The sequence below is a fragment of the Macaca fascicularis genome, chromosome 15 (genome assembly GCF_037993035.2).
Source record: "Macaca fascicularis isolate 582-1 chromosome 15, T2T-MFA8v1.1".
Lineage (NCBI taxonomy): Eukaryota > Metazoa > Chordata > Mammalia > Primates > Cercopithecidae > Macaca > Macaca fascicularis.
In genome coordinates this window covers 68,811,051-68,832,069 of record NC_088389.1, presented here as the reverse complement: position 1 = coordinate 68,832,069, position 21,019 = coordinate 68,811,051, and the positions used below count along the sequence as shown (strand labels likewise).

At 33.1% G+C, this 21,019-nt stretch overlaps 1 long non-coding RNA gene and 1 other non-coding gene across 2 annotated transcripts in view; both read right to left on the bottom strand.

Moving 5' to 3' along the window:
• The window catches only part of LOC135967559 (uncharacterized), an 816,926-nt gene that overhangs the window by 264,644 nt on the left and 531,263 nt on the right, over positions 1-21,019 (bottom strand). The window lies entirely within an intron of this gene.
• Positions 19,560-19,662, bottom strand: LOC123569290 (small nucleolar RNA U13). Its single transcript, XR_006692928.1, has one exon. It is a non-coding gene; the product is annotated as a small nucleolar RNA U13 (small nucleolar RNA).

Genomic DNA, 21,019 nt, shown 5'->3' with positions numbered 1-21,019 from the left:
TATTTAGAACTAAATGTAAGGGGAACGAGGGTCTGGAATGAGGAACTATGCACTGATCTGTTTGTGGATAGTTTTGGTAAAAGAAGCACTCAGAAAGAGGCATGAGAGTATAGAGGACCAATGAGGGGCTGAAGTGAAATTTTGGCCCAAGGACCTTGGCCCAGGACAAACAATGGCTGAAGTGGAGGCTTAGCCCAATATCTTGGCTCAGGACCAATTCGGGGTTGAAATGAAGGCTTGTCCTGAGACTTTGGCCCAAGACCATTCGGGAGGAAGCACATGAAATGAGACAAAGGAGTGCCAAGGAAAGAGAAATGTGTCCAAACAAGGAGTGAATTTGTGCATCTGGGTCCACAGAGTAGGCATTTCCTTTCAAGAACACTGGCTCTTTCTTATCTGGGGCCTGCATCTCTATTTTTAGGCTGTTGTTGATTTGATGGAGTTTTACCAAGGACCCACCCTAACTGCCTGGCTGACTAGTTTCTTTCTTTCTCCTCTCTCATTTTCTGCTGTTGTTAGATAAAGTAGTCTAGAGATGTCAATTACATCTAGTTCATTGATGATGTTGTTGAATTGAAGTATGTCCTTCCTAGTTTTCTGCCCACTGGATTTGTCCACTTCTGATGAACAGATGTTGAAATCTCAAATTATAATAGTGGATTCAGCTATTTTTTATTGCAGTTCTAAAGGTTTTTGCCTTATGTATTCTGACACTCTGTTATGGCAGCGCAAAGAAACTATAAAGTTTCACTTTACTACACGTGGGAAAGACATCTTTGTACTTCTTTGTATTTTCACATAGAAATGTGATTAGGTCAGAACTTTACTAGTCTTTTGAAGTGAGAAAGATAATACATCATTTTCTTGCACGTTTAATGTAGTAGAAAGCATGAGGGACCAGGAATTTGACAACCTACATTTGATAAGTCTGAGTTTGAGTGACAACTTGGGCACTTTGTAATTTTTTGACCTTTGACATGAGGTTTCAGTTTCTTTACATACAAAATTGAATTAATAAAGTTTAGGTTATAGAATTGTAGCCATTATTTGGGACAATATGTGGTGCATAACTGGTTCTACTCTCTTACCTTGCTGTGCCGTGAAGCAGTTACCTTTTCTATTAAAACATACAGTTTTCCAGATAAGTATACTGGAGATTAATGGCAAAGGGGCAGAATTCAACGTTGATTTACAGGATAGAATAGATTGGCAAAATCATTTCACCTTTACTTTCTTGTTCCCTAGGCTCTGCTCTACCTTAATTTAAAGTTCAATTGAGGATTCTGGTTCTTATCTTTAATTATTGAGGGAAACAGCATCCCATAATTACTTTAACAATGTATTCTCATTTAGCCTTTTTATAGCCTTTGGGTAAAAGTACAAGAACCAATATGTCTCTAAATTCTAGAAAGAATATATAAGTTAAAAAATGGCAGTACTTTTCACTTAATGTAAAATATACATTATAAAAATTTCAGTTATGTCAATATTGTGAAAAGTTTCAAAAATGGCTAAGAATTGAAAAAAATGTCTAAAAGCATAGAGTTGTTAGTATATATATTCATTTTAATCTAAAATTTTTCATCTAATTTTATTTAATATAGAAATCCCTTCTTTAACAGAAATGCTGTTAAATGTAGCTAATATAAGTACCACAGACTAATTTTATATGTGTATGTGTATGCAGATATAGGTTTCCCCAAGAGGAACTTGAGAAATTTCTACTCATGCTTTTCCCATCTTAACTATTAGAGTTAAGGTAAGTAAAGCAGATTTAAGTAACCGTAATGCATGATTAGGAATGTTTCACGATTAGTTATTTATTAAAGCAAGAAGAAATGAAAAGAAACAAACATTTTAAGAGTGGATAAAATAATATAATCCATATATAAAAAGGCATTTTCATACTTTGAACACTGATTTTATAATATTCATAGAAAATATGTATAAAATGATTTTCATAAATTTCTTTAATACTGATTATGGGTATAACATTAATACACCAGTAATAATAATCATTGAGAATATTGCATATCTTTTACATACAGCTGAGAGCATAGCATATAAGTATAAAACTCAATGAATGTTCACAAAGGAAACATATCTATATAATCAGCAATAAGGTAATGAAATATGATTCTACTGAGAAAGAGCATTTAAACAAATAGGATGATGAAATAGGTTTTACCAGAACCTTAAAATCCCCAACATACCCTCTTTCTTTCATTACCTCCATGGAAGGTAATTACTGTCATGGCTTTTTTTTCTGTTTTAAAAACAAATATTAACGTAAATGAAGTCATAAAGTATGTAATTATGGTATCCAGCATCTTTTACTCAATCTTATATTTGTGAGTTTTATCATGGTTGTTGTAATAAAAACAATTTGTTCTTATTGCTGTATATTATCCAGTTGTATAAATTCAACACTACCTATTCAACTGTTACTGCATTTCCAGTTTTTGTCCATTATTAATAGTGCTATTATAAATGTTCTTGTTATTGGTGAATATGCATATGCAATTCTGTTAGGTAACATCTATACATCTGATTTTAGCAATAGCTACACAAGACTTCTCTTGGGTAGTGTTCACATAATGTACTCTGTCAGTACATTTAATTATTATATTTAAGATGTGTTTCTACTAGGCAGTTTATAGTTGAGTTTTTAAAAATCTGTCTAAAAATCTTAGTCTTTCTATTTGAATTTTTAGTCTAACATTTTTATTTATGTGACTACTTTCATATTTGGGTTTCTGTCTACTAGTTTATAATTTGCTTGAGTAGTTTTTCTCTTTCTTTCCTTATTTCGGATTATTCAACTTGTGAATGTATTGTCCGTCTATTAGCTTACCAGTTATATATTATTTTTAGCATCTATTAAAATTATCTCAGAGTTTAACAGTCATCCTTCATTTTTACCATATAATCAAAAATATAATTTTTAACCACTTCCCTGCAAAGATAGGACATTAAACATGATACCTCAATATAACAACCTCTCTTACTATCATGTTACTGTTGTCATGCATTTTAACTCAAAGTATAATTTTAATTTAACAGTTTAGTTATTATTTATAGTTGATGTTCATTTATACTTACCTACATATTTGCCTTTTTATTATTCCTGATAATTTGCTGCATATATATAGTTCTGCCAGTGATATTTTTCTTTAGTCTAAAGAACTTTAACAGTGTTTGGTGTAGATATGTTATAATGTTCCTATATTTATTTGTTTATTTGCAAATATTTTAACATACATTATTGAAGGATATTTTAACTCAGTAGAGACATCTACATATTTTTTCTTTTTAGGGCTTTATAGATTTCATTATTTTTACACTTACAGTGTTTATGTTAAAATGGCAATCTAATTCCTGCAGCTATAAAGGTAACTTTACTTTTTCTGGCTGCTTTTAGTGTATTCTCTTTTGCTTTGATTTTCCTTTTAGCTTTCTCTAGAAAGGATCACCTTTTTCCTTTGTTCAGAACATAGTATGGGAGTTAATCACTTTAATTCCATTCAAGAGTCTGAAGCTACTCAAGTTCGGATTGTAAATTTTTGCCTTGATCTGTCTACATATGTTTTACCCCTAAAGCCAGGCCCTCCTAGTTTTAGCTCAGAATCTGGCATAGTCAATCACAGGGTTTCTCACCAATTAAGTCCAAAATTTGAATCCTTAGTATTTTCCATAGTATAGAGTTCATGCTCCCATGCTCCGTTTTTCCCTTCTTATAGGCTAACCTGATGCTTAAATCTCTTACGTTTCTCTGAAATGGGAAAATTCTTTTACCCCTTTCACAGGGTGTGCAATGGTGGTATGGCTCCCTTCTTCAGTGCTCCGCTGCTCAAATCCCTAGAGGGAGCATGCAGATGGGCAGGTTGTGAGGCTCTGACCCCATGGCAGTGTCTAAGGGTGAATGTTTTCAGTTCCTGAGGCCCCAGTGAGCATGTGTTACCATGTGCTTTTTTAGTTTAGCCATCTGCAGGCGACTTGTGTTTATCAGCTCAATTCGACCCCTGCCTTATCACAAGGACAGAGGGCTTTCTGTATCCTGGGATTACTTGTCTTGGTGTACCAAAAGAATCAGATCACACGTGGGCTTGGAGAATGAGTGCAAGGTTTTATTGAGTGGAGGTAGCTCTCAGTAGATGGGGGACGGAGTGGGAAGGTTGTTTTCTTCTGGAGTCCAGTTACTGAGTGGCTGGACTCTCCTTCGACCACCCTAGCCAAACTGTGCATCATCCTGCTGGTAGATGGCTGCCAGCGTCTGCTGGTGCCTGTCACTTGTGTCTTTCACCAAAGTGTTCCTCTCGACGTCCAGACATTTGTGTCCATGCCTGCTAGGGTCTCGGGGTTTTTATAGGCACAGGATGAGGGCATGGCAGGCCAGGGTGGTCTTCACAAATGCAACATTTGGGCACAAAGACAGGAGTGCCTGTCCTCACCTAGGTCCACGGGCAGAGGCCAGGGGTAGAGCCTGTGAGCAAGGGACTCGCCACTTCCCTGCTGGGACCTATCCAGCACTGCCCTGCCGCCCTTCTGTATCATCTCTATTACTGTGAACCTGCAGAATCTATACAAGTACCTTATATTTTTATAGTTGCCATGTGCTGTCTTTACCTTGCATCCTTAGTCTTTTGCCCTTACTCCAGAACTAGCATGCACGCGCATGTGTGTGTGCGTGTGTATATTTTCAGGATAATATAGCTTCAGAATGTAAATTTTCTTCTCCTTGACATCTCCTTTCTTTTGGGTTGTGTTTCCTTAAGTTTTAGTGCTTGGAGTGTTTTCTATGCCTTTAAATAATTTAAAACATTTTGTGTTTTTGTTATTTTGAATATTTTACAATAGGAGCATTGGTCAGTCCCAAGCTTTTTCGTCATTTCCACAAATAAGAATCACATGGAGAGTTGATTTAAAGTCACACATTTTTTTTTATAGGGGGAGAAAAGTGAACAATATTGATTTTTAAAGCAGAACAAGAGATATATAGAAAAATAGATGAAGTAAAGTAATTATTGAGAAAACACAAAGAGCTATATATTTGTATTTGTAGGGTTTTCTTGACATCAAATCTTCTGATGGATTTAAAGTTGATCATTGTGGTATTCCAAGAAGCATCAAAGGCCTCCAAAGAGGTAATAGTAGTGTCCATAATTAAGCACAGTTACTAATCCAGAAGTCATTTCACTTACAGTTTTGTAAGGCATTATATGAATTTTTCAAACACTTAAAAAAAATCTTGTACTTTTTACCAGGACATAAATGACTTTTTCTGAACACATCCTTTGCTTACCCAATACACATTAGGTTAATGGTTGTATTAGGTAGGATAGATTGTCGTAATAATTACACCAATATAATAGAAGTTTGTTTTCTCTATCATGTAACAGTCTGAGTCAGGTGTTTTTCATTGGCAGGTGCCTCTCCCCTAGGTGTTGATTCATTTATTGAACTCTAACATCTATTGGGTTTCATCATCATATGGTGCTGGCCAGTTGATTGAGAAATGAAATGCAAAGACAGTTAACACAGGTCTTAAAAGCACTATAACAGCCCACATCACTTTCATCGATATCCCCTTAGCTGGATCTCAGTTCCCATAGTCATATCTGGCTGTGAAAGTAGGAATTGTAGGCCAGGCGCGGTGACTCAGGCCTGTAATCCCAGCACTTTGGGAGGCTGAGGTGGGCAGATTGCCAGAGGTTGGGAGTTCGAGAACAGCGTGACCAACATGGTGAAATCCCATCTCCACTAAATAACAACAACAACAACAATAATAATAATAATAGTAAAATAAAATACAAAATTAGCCAGGCATGGATGTGCATGCCTGTGGTTTCAGCTACTCGGGAGGCTGAGACAGGAGAATCCCTTGAACCCAGGAGGTGGAGGTTGCAGTGAGCTGAGATCACATCATTGCACTCCAGCCTGGGCAACAAGGGCGAAACTCCATCTCAAAAAAAAAAAAAAAAAAAAAAAAGGAAAGAAAGAAAGTAGGAATTGTAGCCTATTTCCATACTTGGGGTAAAGAAGAAATATGGTTTCTTGATGAACAGCAGTGTCTGTCCCAATAATAAAAATAGTTTCAAGAATTAAGCGAGTTTTAGAGAAATGTAGTAGTACTTATACACACAAAATTCTAAACAATATGTAGCCAAGTGTATACTGAGTTCTGGAATAATTGTAGATTCAGAGCCAGCAGTAGCTGAAGGGAAAACCCATATATGTGATTTTTATATTACTCGGTTCATAGTCAATAATATGTTTGACAAATAAAAAGTCATGATATTCTGATTTATATATGCTCAGTTTAGAAATGTAAATAATAAATATTTTTAAAAAATTATTATTAATTTTATAATATAAAATGACCATTGCTAACATTCTTTTCTATCACCTCATTTTCTTTTACACATTAAAATTGACATAGTGAAGGATATTGGGCTGAACAATAAGACTGATCATTTTCAGCATTTTTGAATTGGGAGAATGGTAGTTTTATGTAATTTAAAGTAACAAAATCAAAAATAAGGAGTAAAACACTTTCTATTAATTAGAAATTTTGACTATACTTGACTCTGTAATAGTCTATTTAAGATGTGGGGTAGCCATCATTAAATTAGTCATATTCTTTTATAAACAAAGTCTCTGACATTTCACATTAAGTTTTCAATACTATTTAATGAGTAAATTAATTAGCAAACATATTTCTATAAATCTTCAATTAGTTAAACTTATCACAATACATATATGTATATATTTAAACTGCTTAGAGACAATAAGAGATAAAAAGACCCTAAAACCCTGTGGAAATCAGCAATTTTTATAAAATATATTTAAAACAAAAACTAGAATTTTAACTTGAAAGTAGAGAATAAGCCTTTAAAAATAGAATTACTATTATATAGGTAATGATGTTTAGATGTAATGAACATGTTGAAATGTCACGTGTGTGATAGATGAGCTAATGTCTTCAGTATTAAAGTTGCACTTAACCCAAAAGTTAATGATCTTTAAATCTGACAAAGGTATCTAATTCATTAAGTGCCTAATGTTTTTCTAATTTTTTGAAATATTATAGAATCATACAAAGTAAGTAATATTCTACTGTGAGCCAAAACACTTAGTAAATTATCTCAAATAACCTAAATATAATAATTCACTTCAAGTTACAGAATTGGAGACCAAATTCACTGAATTAATTATATTTCATTTGACAAGAGTAATGATGCTTCATCAGAACTACATTTTTTTTTGATTTGTTGAGCCCACTTATTAAATTTCTGTTTATTTAAATTTATTGAAGTAAAAATTTTACACCTTAGTTGGTGGTTTCTGCAGTCTTCATTCTATTCTATTATTTTTTGTTCTGAAATATTATGCTTTTAAAATCATCCAAGTGATAGCATTAAAATATAGCATGCATTTATATATATTTTTATCAAAAGCGTTCATTATATTTTATGTCTTCTACAGAAAAAATACGTGATAATGCATATTGGGTGGCTATAGTAAACAAAGAAAGCATTATCTATTTGCTAATTGTGTAAATAATTCCTAAAGGTTTTAGAAAGCTAATGAAATCTAATCTTTCATTTAACAGGTGAAAATATTACGGACCATAGATATTCAGTGTCCTGATCAACCTCTGTTTCCTTGTTTTTAGTTTTCCCTGTCCCCAATAGAGAAAATAAAATTTCACCTTCCATTTCTGGAATTTTATTGACTTGGGTTTATTTGTGTCCTCAGCTCTTTGATGAGCATAGTTTTTAAAACTATTGTCTCTAATCTAGGCTACTCTTGTTGTTAGGCTGGGAATGACAGTTTCTTGCACCTGTCTACATTCTACTTAGAAATGGAAGGCTTATTCAGATTATATTATTGTTTTCATCAAAATGTTTCATCTGATAAGAATTATATTGCCATAGAAATAAAAGTTCATATTTGTTTTCTAGTAGAAAATATAATCAAAGGTAAGAAATGCAATCATTACATCAAGGAATAAATTGCATGTGTTACTTCTTTAAATTCTGTAATTTCATATTGTTGTTGAGCTATTCAAAACAAGCTTGATTCTTTGCCTCCATTATAAAGATTTATTTTATCTCTCTATACAAATATTTATTTAATAAAAATTATGATTTGTCGCTGTCATTTTTTAATTTTTTAGATGATAAATTGCATTATTTATAGTGTGCAATATGAAACATGTATATATGGCGACATGCCTAAATCAAGCTAATCAACATATGCATTCTGTCATTCTTTTTTGTGGTAAGAACATTTAAAATCTACTTAGCAATTTTCAAGTATACATTCCATTGCTCTAAATTATATTCACTATGTTGTACAATAGATCTCCTGAACATATTCCTCTTATCTAACTGATATTTTATATTCTTTGACTAATATCTTCCCCAATCCCCTCCCCTCCCCTCCACGAAGCCCCTGATAACTGTCATTCTACTCTCTGCTTCTATAAGTTCAACCTTTTCAGATTCTACAAACAAATGAGATCATGTGATATTGTCTTTCTGTGCCTGGCTTAATTCACTTAACCTAATGTCCTCGAGGTTCATCCATGTTCTTGCGAATTACAAGACTTCCTTCTTTTCAAAGGCTGAATAGTTTTGTTGTTGTTGTGTGTGTGTGTATGTGTTACATACAGGTGCATATAAAATTTTCTTTATTCATTCATTGGTGGACAATTCATATACTGTTGGTTGATTCTACATCTTGGGTATTGAGAATAAATCCACAAACAACATGGGAGTGTGGATATCTTTCAACATATTGAATTCAGTTCCTTTGCATATATACCCAGAAAAGGGACTGGTGGAACATATGGTAGTTCAATTTTTAGTTTTTCTTAAGAACTTCCAAACTGTTTTCCATATTGGCTGTACTGATTTACATTTTCACTAACAGTGTCTAAGGGTTCTCTTTTCTTCACATCCTCACCAACACTTATCTATTGTCATTTTGATAATAGCCTTCTAACGTTTGTGAGTTGGTATCTCATTGTGGTTTTCATTTGTATTTTCTTGCTGATTAGTAATGTTGAGTATTTTTCCATATAACTATTGGCTATTTTTATATCCTTTTTTGAAAAATGTCTTTTCAGGCCCTTCATCCATTTTTTTTTCATCAGGTTATTTACTTTCTAACTATGGAATTGTTTGTGTTCCTTAAATATTTTTTATATTAACCCTTTATCAGATTTACAGTTTGTAAATATTTTCTCATATTTCATAGCTTATCTCTTCATTCTGTTGTTTGCTGTGCAGAAGCTTAGTTTGATGCAATCATATTTATCTACTTTTCTTTGGTTGCCTATGTTTTAGGGGTCATATCCAAAAAAAATCATTGCCCCGATGAATGTCATGAAGCTGTTTCCCAAGTTTGCCTTTAATAGTTTAAGAGTTTCAGGTTTTACACTGAAGTCTCTAATGCATTTTCTTTTAATTTTTTTTTATTACAGTTTAAGTTCTGGGATACATGTGCAGAATGTGCAGGTTTGTTACATAGGTATACACGTGCCATGGTGGTTTGCTGCACCCATCAACCCGTCACCTAGATTAGGTATTTCTCCTAATGTTATCTCTCCCCTATCCCCCCACCCCGCAACAGGCCCCAGTGTGTGATGTTCCATGCCTGGCGTCCATTAGTTCTGATTGCTCGAATCCCATTTATGAGTGAGAACATGCGGTGTTTGGTTTTCTGTTCTTGTGATAGTTTGCTCAGAATGATGGTTTCCAGCTTCATCCATGTACCTGCTAAGGACATTAACTCATCCTTTTTTATGGCTGCATAGTATTCCATGGAGTATATGTGCCACATTTTCTTTATCCAGTCTATTACTGATGGACATTTGGGTGGGTTCCAAGTCTTTGCTGTTGTGAATAGTGCCACAATAAACATACGTATGTGTGTGTCTTTATAGTAGCATGATTTATAATCCTTTGGGTATATACCCAGTGATGAAATTGCTGGGTCAAATGGTATTTCTATTTCTAGATCATTGAGGAATCACCACACTATCTTCCACAATGGTTGAACTAGTTTACACTCCCACCAACAGTGTAAAAGCATTCCTATTTCTCCGCATCCTCTCCAGCATTTGTTGTTTCCTGACTTTTTAATCATCGCCATTCTAACTGGTGTGAGATAGTATCTCATTGTGGTTTTGATTTGAATTTTTCTGATGACCAGTGTTGATGAGAATTTTTTCATATGTTTGTTGGCCACATAAATGTCTTCTTTTGAGAAGTGTCTGTTCATATCCTTTGCCCACTTTTTGATGGAGTTGTTTGTTTTTTTCTTGTAAATTTGTTTAAGTTCTTTTTAGATTCTGGATATTAGCCCTTTGTCAGAGGAGTAGATTGCAAAAATTTTCTTCCATTCTATAGGTTGCCTGTTCACTCTGATGATAGTTTCTTTTGCTGTGCAGAAGCTCTTTAGTTTAATTAGATCCCATTTGTCAATTTTGGCTTTTGTTGCCGTTGCTTTTGGTGTTTCAGACATGAAATCTTTGCCCATGCCTACGTCGTGAATGGTATTGCCCAAGTTTTCTTCTAGGATTTGTATGGTCATAGGTCTTTCGTTTAAGTCTTTGATCCATCTTGAGTTGATTTTAGTTGATTTTTGTATATAGTATGAAATAATGGTGTAATTTAATTTTTCCGCATGTGGATATCCTGTTTTCACAACACCATTTAATGAAGAGACTGTCCTTGGTGTACTTGTACTTGCTATGCTTCTTTTCTCCTTTTTTTTTATTAAGTAGAATTTCCCTTTTAATGTTGCCATATTTTTTTCTTTATCTTCCTCCATGTTTTTCAAATAAGTAAATTACATCAAATTGTACTGTGTTTTCTGTGACTTTATTTGACTCTCTCCTTACTACTGTGGGAGCTGTTTATCTTCTCTATAGAACTGTAACTTAAAGATTGATTTTGTGTTTTTAGGTTGTATTTATTTTTAGGTGGCAGTGACTAATCTTGGTTGGTAAACCTGGGTATATTCTTCAAGCTCTTATTTAATTAAATGGATCATATATAAGGTTTACCCAGCTGAATTAAAACTACCTTTTATTTTTATAGGGAATCCCATTAGATTTTGGAAACTGGAAGGTATCAACTTTGGATTTTGTTTCTGAATTTTAAATATCTTCTTTCATCAGGAGTCATTTTCACTCATAAATTCAAAAGAAGAGCATAAAATTAGGACATATAGTTTTGGTTATCTGTCTTGTTTACTGCTACAGTAGAGAGGCCTGGGGGAAAGGCACCCTCACTGGGAATTTCAGTGTATTTCTTGATTCCTAAATTTCTACTTTCTTTTATTAGGTTGTCTTTTATTCTTTTATTGGTTTATGTTGCTAAGGTTTTCTTTATAGCTAGGGGTAGTCTTATTTTTTTGTTAGCCTTCATTACATTTATGATTGGCCAGAAGGCATTAGCTGAGCTGTATTAAATTAATTGGTGGAAAAACTTGCTCTGTGAGATTTTTATTTATTTTCATGTTGAGCTGCTATCTTATCCCTCAGTCTGTTTCATACAAATATGAATATATTCACATCAATTTTCAGGGTGTTCCTACTTTTAAAATGTATACTTTTTGAGAGAGACACAGAGGAAAGTGAAGATAGAATTATATGCCGACCTCAGTAGCAACTTCTTTCACTGCTAGGTTTAGAAACGTATTGTATAAAATTTTGCCTCTTTGTTATTTTTGTTGTTGTTGTTGTTGAAGATTTTCTAGGCTTTTCTTTATTTGTTTGCTTTTACTCACCGTAAAACAATATGCTGTCATTGGACTTTACCATCTTAACTTGAAATTCTGTACATCATCTTTTGCCTTCCAATTATTTTTGCAATCAAACTGGCATTTCCATCATATATTCAATCCCCAATTATTTTTTTAAAAGATTTATATGTTCAATCACCAACTTTTCTAATTATGGCTCTAGTATTAAATTTGTAACATGAAACTTTCAACTGCTGAGTTATTTCATATAATCATTAGTGTACATCTTAATTTTGATTAGTCTTTTATTCCACATGATGTTTCTTCTTGTGTTATTTTTACTGATTATGTTAGTGGGTATTCCAGCTTTCATAAGGAACCCTTGCTAAAGTGTCTTTTAAATAAATGACAAGCACTTTACTACATACATTTCAATTTCTTTTTTATGGTGGTGAGTCAGAATAGGACCAGGTAATTTGCATTTCATTTTCTGTCACACTAAGTTACGTGTCCTTTAAAATTCAACCTGTCTTTTATCCTCCCCGTTTACTATTGTTTCTTTAATATTATAATGGTATGCATTCTCTGCTGAACTTTAGTTAAAACAGGTGGTTAATTTTTCAGACTGAAAGTCTCAGCTCTCCAGAAGAGCATATTGGAAAGCTTCAGAAGCATGGTTAATTGAATAATTGAAGCAACTCTACAAATTGCCGAACCCCAGTATTTGCATATGTTGAAAATTCTCACAAGTGCTTATTGCATGGAAAGTGCAGGCTGTGCATAGATCTAAAAGGAATTTCAAGTCCCTAATATCCCTTTGATTCTCTATAGCAAGAACTAAAGTAAATTTGAAAATAATCTTTTAAAATTAATTGATTTGTTAATAAACATAAACTATCCTTTTCAAAACAATGGATAAATATGAATGATATATTGAAAGCCACGATCACACCAAATTATAATTCTTTAATTATAATCTTAGGCTTTTCTTACCTAGTAAACTATTCCAGCTGATATTATACCAGATGTGAAATTTATGTGCCAAAAATACACGTTCCAAAAACAAGATACAGAATAATTTTATACAGATAACAATGCTAAATGCATGTAAATGATGCAATAAAATTAATGCTGATGACTCAATATCCTGCACTGCAGCTAATTAAATTTAGATTAAGAGACAAATAAAAAGTGTGATGCATTTTTAATATATGTATTTAAAATTATTTTTTATGTTTTTATAATTTTATTTATTATTAACCTAAAGTTATACCCCAATTGATCAATATGTGTGAAATATGACTGGAGATATGGAAAAAAGAACATTTTTCTAGTGTTTCAAGAGTGACATGAATAAAGCTTCACATTTTCTAAAAGATAACATCTCAAGACCTTTAGATATTCAATGGAGCCACCTTTTTTCTTTCCTTTTTTAGAAATGCATAGCTAGTGTAGCATCGAGAAAAGTTAAAAAAAAATACCTAAAATATTCCATATAATTCAGTTGATGAGTTGTTCGTGTAGCTCCAAACTACCTTTCTCTACTTCACTTTAGTTTTTGTGGCTAGGACTAAGGAAAACATTTCTGCTTCATTAAGTAACATCCTGTTAGGTAAGTTATTAGACAATACCCTTATGTACATGTAATAATAAAAGACTTTTTAAAGCAAAATGAATGTTTCATGGTCTAACAAGCAGATTACTCCTGGCCCATTGGTGAGTCAGGGCTCCTTTTTGTACAAACACTAGTCTGGGAAGAGAGAGAATAAAAATAAAGAGATGACACATAAACTGTATGAAATTATTTAAAAACACACAATGGACTCAGTGGTGGTAAGGGGATGAAACTATTTTATTAGATTACCTTCATCTTGCTCCTCCCCTTTCCTTTTGACATAACCCATCTTCCTAAACTTGACTCACATGTCTAGGGGCAAGTAAAAAGCAGAGCTTGTATTTCGATCAACTGTAAGATAGTAGGAGGAGATAAAGTTTATAAATGTGTAGAAAGAGAAAAGAGAGAGCAATCAGTTTTTTTTATTACCTTTAGAGGAGGGTAGTTTCTGTTATCAATGTTCATTGTAGAGAGGCAAATAGAGGTCAGAAATTAACTGAATATACCACAAGTCTGAAAATGCAGATGTAACGATATCTTATTTTCTAATAAGTTATTTATTTTTCTTAGATTTTGTTTTAATGAAATGAAAAAAATTATTTAAACACACATACAAACACAGAAAGTGCTGATGTAATTTTTTAGAAGCACTTAAACTACCCCTTGTTTACTGAAAATATTCTATAATAATTTGATTAGACTACATTGTTTCTGTTTATCAATTCATTTGCTTCTATAATATAACAAGCCTTCCAAAAGTCAAAATGTTAAATATATCACCCCTTTGTCTCAATGTGTCTATTTTTTTCTTTAATATTTTTCTTGGCTCTTTTTTTTCTCAAAGCCCCAGATTCACTTAAAAATTATCAAATGATTCTCATACTTAGATTTATATACTTATTTTTATTTTATCTGTTGTTAGGTAAGAAAGAAGAGGTTAAGGAAGGATGGGTTTAACAAAGTTAAAGCAGGTATTTCTAATAAAACTCATTTTCCACCAGGTATTTATTGAGCAGCCCCTTTATTTCCATTGCCACATTAAGATCGCCATGTAAAGATGAATTAGACATACTTCTACTGTCTCATAAGACAAGACGTAGATGAAAGTTAGCTGGTAGTTGACAAAGGCAATACAATAATATCATTGCTATGTCAAAGACACTTAATGATAATAGAGTAAAGAAAGTTCCGAGATTGATATAAAACTTCCAAATTACTAACAACAAAAAGATCAGATGAAAAATTATTTACTAAGTTAAAATGATTAAGTAGTTAAGTAATTTAAATGATTAATAGAGGTTGTACAGAAAGTTTCCAAGGCTAAAATAATGACTTGCCAACTCACAACCTCTAAAATATTGGGCAAATCACTTCTCCTCTTTAGGCATATTTCTGTGGCTATAAATTCAAAGCAATTGTGGGAAAATATACTTGCTATTTTTATAAATATCAATTATTTCTTGCCACAATTTTAAACTAAAAACTGGCAGCACAACTTTATATACATTCAGAAAATGTTTAGTAAGAGTTCAACAAATGTCAGCAACAATTATTATTACTGTATTTCTTGATATTTTTTCAAGTTGCAATCCTGTAATTTGATTTTCACATCACATCCTCCCTCTGGACTAGAAACCCCACAGTAGAAAACAAATATTTCCTTAAATTGACAACATAACAATCTAAACAGTTTCTTGAATTAGTAAGTATTGTATAAATATTTGCTGAATGGTATTTGATATCAAAGAGGTAACTTTGCACATTTTTAAACTACTGCATTTGTAATATTCTGGGCTTTCCTTCATTAAAACTGAAAGAAAAAAGATACATTGTTTTGGAGAATGACCTTTATAATTAGTGTGAAAGAAAAAAAAAACCCACAAATTCACATTCCCTGTCTGTTCTTGAATTAATAATCTGTGAAAGACTTTCATAGTATAAAAATGACATAACTAAAAGACTTTCCAAGAAAAGGTTACTGTTATCTAGGGTATGATGAAGGGGACGTCTCTCTTCTCTCTGAATTAGAATAAATTTTGATTCTTTAAAATCCCAGTGATACAGTGAGACAGCAAGAGCATGAGATTCTATTTATTATATTTAACCTTTGGTCTTTTGCCTGTGGTGGGAAACTTAGATTTCCAAGTCAGGACTACAGATTTGATCATTTACTCAGTGATGGGGATAAAGAAGAGAAGATCTTGTCTGTTATTTGATATAAGATGACCCTAGAAAATGCTGTTAGGAATGGGTAGTTGGAAGCTAATTTAGAGGTTGATTTGTCACATATTGTATGTTTTCATTTTGGGTGGAAATTAAACTCACATGTTGACTTCCACTTACCCCATCAACACACATGTTCTTATTTACATTTACAGAGGCCAACTACATAATTTTTTTCTTAACTTAGTGTGAAAAGAGTAAGTAAAATGTTCAAAGATAAATTTGGAATAAACAGCTTTTTTGTTGTGATATAATAGTTATATAAAAATTAACTCTTGAGGCCAGGCATAGTGGCTCACCTGTAATCCCAGCATTTTGGGAGGCCAAGGTGGGTGGGACACCTGAGCGCAGGAGTTCGAGAGCAGCCTAGGTAACATGGTGAAACCCCATCTCTCCAAAAACAGAAAAATTAGCTGGACATGGTGATGTGTGCCTGTGGATCCCAGCTACATGGGAGACTGAGGTGGGAGGATCACTTGAGCATGGGAGAAAAGGTTGCAGGGAGCCGAGATCATGCCACTGCATTTCAGACTGGGTGACAGAGTGAGGCCCTGTCTCAAAAAAAAAAAACCAAAAAAACAAAAAACAAAAAAAACAGTAAGAAAGAAATGAAAAGAAAATTAACTGTTAACATATGACCTTCAGATACTGACCATTCTTACTACTTATGAGAGAGGCACATCTTTTTTTTTAGCTTGGACACAGAGACTTCAGCATACTGTGGGATTAAAAATATCAGGAACAATCAGATCTACTTCCCATGAGAGGGATAATAATGCATGGTAGTATTAAGACTATCAGATACCATACAGATTCATTTCCTAAGGATATTCCATAACACATTTGACAACCTAAATTAGAAAAACAAATATAGATTTGAATTATCTGATTGCTGCTGAAAAGATAAAATATTTTCTTATGCCACCAACGTTTACTTAGCTGTTATGATTGCCAGGCACTATGCTACTATCGGGCTAAGTAATGAACAATGAGAAGAGCATGGTCCCGACATCATGAAGCTAATAGTATGTTTTAGAGTTGACAGACAAGTCATGAATTATACTCTGTTACACTACTAGTTAAAGGAGAGGGACTACAGTTTGCTAGGGTAACACATAGGAGCTATAGGCTATGAAAGATAGGGTCACAGTGTATTCCAAACAAGACTCATAAGGAATGAGAAGACTTGAGAGCAAGTGTGAAGCATTTAGAGATCTGAAGAATATAAAATAATTCTATTTTGTAGTAGGAGACAGTGATTAGAGGTAAACTGGAAACGTAAGTGTAGACAAAACCTTACAAACTATCACTATGATCTATGGCTTTTACCTTAAACACAGTAGTGAGTCATGGAAAGATTTTATGGAGCAGAACTACATGGTTACATTTGCATTTAAAAAGATCATCCTGATCTCCCTGTGAAGTGTGGATTAGTTGGAAGTAAGACTAGAGAGAGTGGGATCATTTAGAAAGTTGTTGAGTTAATCTAGGGAATTAAATGGGTAGCCTATGTTTTTAGAAAATATATATGGGAATTGAAAAAATGAGGCTCTGTAATTTATTGATATGAATTGTGGTGGAAAGAGCTGGTGTGAATGATGAGGATAGAAAGATGGTATTCAATAATAGGAGCATTTTTGTAAAAGGGGAAGTTGCATTCATTTTTGGAATCATAGTTCATGTAGTTTGTAAAACAAACAACTGGACATGGGAAACAATTCCTATATGTATAGGTCTGAACATCAGCACTAATGTTATAGCTGTTTGATTTGAAGTCATCAAATGATTATTGAAGTCACTATGGTAATGAATGACTGCATCTAGGAAATGTAAAATGAAAATAGTCCTTGGAAAGAACTGTGAACAATATTTAACACACATGTTCAAGAAGTGGAGCCCCCCCCCAAAAAAAAGACATTAAAAAAGAAGAAACCAAAAAAGTGAATTTGGCAACTAGAATTACAGAATGAGTTATGCCAGTGAAGAAGAAAGTTTGAGGAAGAAATGATAAAAATTATTAGATGCTAGCACAATCAAGGAAGGGTACCACTGAGAAAAGTTTATTGATTATAATAATGAAGAAGCCACTGATGCTTTCTGAGCAATTTGAGTTTAGTGCTGTAAATCACATTCTAATAGTTTAAGTGTTAATGAGTGGTGAAGACATACAGAGAGCAAATACATGCTATTCTTTCATGATGACTGTGAAGAAGCAGAGCTAGCTAGTTAATGGAGTAGTTGAGAACAGTAGGGTGTTCAAAGACTTCCTTTATGGTGGAAGAGGCTCAAATGTATTTAAAGAACCATAGGAGTGATTTTCCAGAGAGGGAAAGATGAATAGTGTACAGAAAAGAGAGTGAGGGTTCAGAGAAGACTCTTGTCTTGTGGATGAGACACAGAAGCATAAGTGGAGACCATTGCTTTCAACAGGTCTAAGAAACTATTCTGTTGCAACCAAAAGAAACAAGAAAATAAAAGATGGTAGTGTAGATGTGTTTGCAGATTGAAAATAAAGTTGAGGAAGTTCTCATTCAGTGATTTTGTTATTCTGTAAAGTTAGAGAAAATATAGCTTTGTGATAATGTTTGCATCTACATTTTAACTTACCTCTTCTTTCTGAAATATAAACACAATTTATGAGACACTGTCATTTACAGTCCTTTTGGCTTCTCTATTTAGCTTTGATCTCTGTATACTTGAGAGAGCATGGAAAATGAAAAACCACTAGGCAAACATGCAGGTGAATGAAGTCTAGCCTAGAGCTCTGTGAGGCACTAACTTTCTTACTATAAACAAAACCTTAAAATTTCTGAGCCTCTTTTTTATTATTTGTAAAATGAAGGACTGGAGATAATGTTCTATATATGGTGCTCTTTAGCACAGTGTATTTTTGACCTCATCTCACTTTTAATCTTAGAATCCAGTAGGTCAAAATTGTCAACTAAAATATATACAATTTCACTTGTGATGGCAGTAATACATACAGATTGTTGTTCTGATTAGCCACTTATTTCCATGTGAAGAATTCCTATTGATAGAAGTTAATATCTATCATCTGTTGGGGTTTTTATAGCATATTGAAGGTTAAATAAATGTAGAAAAAGACAAAGCTTTTCCTCATATTTAATAAGTGATTGAAAAACATTTCAGTAACATTGACCACAGCAAGAATCATGCTATTTATCCTGTTATTGTAATTGTGAACTACAGTTGTGAGTTGTATAAATGGCAAAGTAAAAATGTGGAAAAGAGCACAAGACTTCTTGCTGACATCAAAGCATATGAGACACAATTCAAAGAAAATTATTTCTTTCTCTGCATCTCATTAAATGCATGCAGATATTATGATACACATTTCCATAATTGAGAGAATAAATTTTAAACATAAAAGATGAAGATTTACATGTTAGAGTGAAAAATTAGTTTCTTATTTCAACTCATTGTTCAGAAAAGAAATTTTTTCAATTTATTTAATCTTAAAAGGTGAGAAAGGCCTCATGCCCAGTGTGCACTCAGGAAAAAATGAAACAAAATAAAAGAATAGAAAATAGGATGTAACAAGAAACTTTTTTTCTTTTGACTCCTTTCATGTCAAAGGGGCCAGAAAGCTAGGAAGTTATTGTTTGAAAATATATTTTGTAGTAGGAAATATCTTAGCTTGTTATAAAGTGTAAGTCTTATATTAGTAAGAGTTCCATAACAACCGGTTGGCAAATCCTCTTGATAATGAGATTCTCACTTTCTATTTCTATACAAACAATTCTGGGATCATCTCTAAATGTCCTTGTCTCTGAGAATGTTTTTGAAGACAAAAAGTATGAGACAAATATATGAGCAGAAAATAAAAAACAATATAAACTTTAGTTGATTCATTAATATCTATTTTTTACATGATTTGAGATGACCAGGTCTACTTCTATATTACTAGACAAGTGTATTTCCTCTAGTACTTTTTTCCTTTTTACATCAGAAGGATAATATGCCGATGTCATAAAATGTTTGAGGGAGATACATCTCACACACAAATGTGAAAACCTAATCATCACACTTATGAACTACAAAAGGATCCTCCTCCAGTCCTTTAATCATGGTTATTTATACATCTTTTTCATTAATTTAGAAGTGACCATCACATTGTAAATTTAAATCTCAATGGAGTGAGGAAAGAAAGAACAGGTTAACTTTAAATAAGACAGAAAAGAAATACCAAGAACCTAATCATGTCTGTCCTGACTCCTGCCCTCTCATATCTGCATAGGCAACTATCACAGGTCCATTGTCTGGGCACATGCTTGCCTCGCCCAACATGAAGCAACCTAAACCTCAACTGCCCTAAGTAATTTTCTTGGAATTTCTCCATTTCACTTAGGTTATGTTGACAACTTTTGACCCAGAGGATTTTTTTCTCACTCTTCTTATGTAGACTAAGGGTCTGTGTTTGTCTGGGAGGGAAGGGAATTGTTAGGACAATGTTTTGAAGTGGTACAACTGTTTCAAATGCTTCTTTAACAGTGTCCAGGAAAACTGATTATTTATGATATCTCTCTTTTTCTTTAGTTCTAGAATCTAGACAGAAATGTCTTGATAATATGAAGAGTCCTCAATATTATGTTTTATATAAAAAGCACATATCCACGAAAATCAAATGTTACTAATTTCATACTAAAGATGAGAAACAAAAATACACAAATTCTTATTGTATGCAATTATAGATTCTTGGTAGAATACTCTGTGTCATGAATATTCTAGAAAATATAGCAAATATCTCATTTATCAATGAAAGGATGTAGAAAGCATTTTTTTTTTTTTTAGTTTACTTAAAATTCTGTTCCCCAAAATAACAGTCAAATAACACTCACCAGATTTTTGTTAACTTCTGCGTTATCGATTGAATGTTTGTTTCCCTGCAAAACTCATATGTTGTATTCTTACCCCAAGTTTTATGGTGTTGAAAGATAGAACCTTACATAGGTAAATTTAGGTCATGAGGGTGGGGTCTTCATGAATGGGATTAGTGCCTTTATAAAAGAGACCCCAGAAAGCTTTCTCACTCTCTTTCCACCCTGTGAGAATACAATGAAAGGACAGCAGTCTGTAAACTGAAAGAGCGTTCTCAACAGAACCTGACTATGCTAGCACCATGATCTTTGGCTTCTAGCCTCCAGAACTATGAGAAATCAATTAATATTGTTTATAAGCTACTCATTCTATAGTAATTTGCTATAGCATCCCAAACTAAGACACTTTGCAAGCAATTTTTGTACTTTCTATTTGCTTCCATTCTCTATTTATATTACACATGTGCATACTTTTGTTCCCAATTAAATTTAATACATTGTTTTGTAATTATTGTTGCAGTTTCTTCTCAATTAATAAAGTGCAATACACTCCATATTTTTAACGGTATAAATAAAAAGCAGCTCT